Source organism: Aplysia californica, unplaced genomic scaffold (assembly GCF_000002075.1).
Source record: "Aplysia californica isolate F4 #8 unplaced genomic scaffold, AplCal3.0 scaffold00001, whole genome shotgun sequence".
NCBI classification, from domain to species: Eukaryota; Metazoa; Mollusca; class Gastropoda; order Aplysiida; family Aplysiidae; genus Aplysia; species Aplysia californica.
Genome location: NW_004797271.1, coordinates 1,731,565 through 1,733,338, shown reverse-complemented (window position 1 = coordinate 1,733,338; position 1,774 = coordinate 1,731,565). Strand labels below are relative to the sequence as shown.

The 1,774-nt window shown below is 41.6% G+C and overlaps 1 protein-coding gene across 1 annotated transcript in view; it reads right to left on the bottom strand.

Annotated features, from left to right (window-relative positions):
• Nucleotides 1–1,774, bottom strand: part of LOC101856539 — a gene marked incomplete in the record, with an annotated part of 45,605 nt that overhangs the window by 29,661 nt on the left and 14,170 nt on the right.

The window sequence follows — 1,774 nt, the reverse complement described above, 5'->3', positions numbered from 1 at the left end:
CATCATCATCATCATCATCATCATCATCATCATCATCATCATCATCATCATCACATTCATCATCATCATCATTGAAAAAACTAAAGTAGGCAAGAAGAGTCATCTGCCGTCAATTGTGTAACTATTAGGCTCTTCGTCGTCCCACCAAAGAGACCTGAGTTCGATTTACGAGGGAGAGAATCTTTATAGAGTATCTCAGTTTTTCCAGTGGGATGTTGTATCCCTGTCAGCCCAAGATGGCTCTTAAGCAAGCTTCCTAAATGATTTAAAATGTGTCGATGGGGGCGTAAAAATACCGGTATTAAAGAAACACAAACGAGATGAACGAGTCTAGAATAGTTTTCGGTCAGTGAATGTAAAGTACAAACAAAATTGGTTACCAAACGGCTCAAATGTCATGAAGGCCTCTTCAGGACAAATATCTCAATGTCTGTTGCTTCTATCGCTGTCAAGAACTTAAATAATGATGAAATCCTTACCATTCCGACTGATTTTAACATTTTTTTAAACTTTTAGAAAAAATATCATATCTCTCGTAACAGAGTCTTCTTCTTCTTCTTCTTTACGTTCCCGACCCTAGCTAGATCTCAGGGGTAGTCGACTGCTGATTTTCAACCTGCAGTGCAACTGATATTTACGAATGTAAAGGCCTTTTATCTTCAGGTAGCCACATTCCGATTTCAAAAGCACTCTCCATGTTTTTAAAAAAATGCTGACAAGAGTATTTTTAGTTTTAGTAGGAGATTATTTTGAATCTTGCTCGTATGACTGCCGAAACCTACTCTTGTCGATTTTGGGACCACCAATAGACCTTTAATGTATGCAAAGTGCACACGGAACCTACGAGATTTTATTCCCTTGTCCGAGAAGGCTAGGTGTTCGATCTTACCTACCTTAAGATCAGGGCGTAGCTGAAAGACAGCAGTAAAGTAGAACGAGTCATGAAGAAAGGAGAAAGAAGCCCAGAGGAGTGGGGGCAGAAAGTGGAGATAAAAGCAGATTATAGAACTTGACTAAAGAACAGGAAGGAGGTGAAAATAAAACATTTTAAAGAATAAAATCTTTCGTCGCTATTAGGTTTCGAACCTTTGACCTATTAAATGAGAGGCGAACACCATACTTTTAGACTGCAAGAACCTCCTCATAAGACATTGACATTTCCTGCAACCAACAATATTTCGTATTCGTACCATTATTCAAATCACACACACACACACACACACACACACACACACACACACACACACACGCGCGCGCGCGCGCGCGCGCAATCAAAATGAAGAAAACAAACCATTTACTTCTGAGGTCGCAACTGGAGATGGTGGCAGGTTTAGGTCTGCTGTAAAGGGTGTTTTTGTTGATCACCAGGTGATCTTTAGCGTGCGCAACTTGCACACAAGACCTCCGATATTTTTCGCCCTTTTCCGAGAAGGTTAAGTGTTGAGCTTTCCTACCATAAGATCAGGTATATGGCTTACAGACAGAGGTAATAAAGAGCCAAGGTGTAGCAGTAGAAAGGCTGCAGAAGGAGGGAGCCCAGAGGAGGGGGCAAAGTAGGTGAAGGGGTGGGGGCAGAAAGTGGTGACGAAAGCAGACGAACAGAACAATGCCAGAGAGCAGGAAAGGAGGAGAAAGGAGATAATTTTATAGACGAAAAATTTCCGTCGCTGTACGGATTCGAACCAGGGACCTATTTGAATTAGAGGGGAACACCTTAACCTCTAGGCCACAATATCCTCCATATATTTACACACACACACACACACACACACAC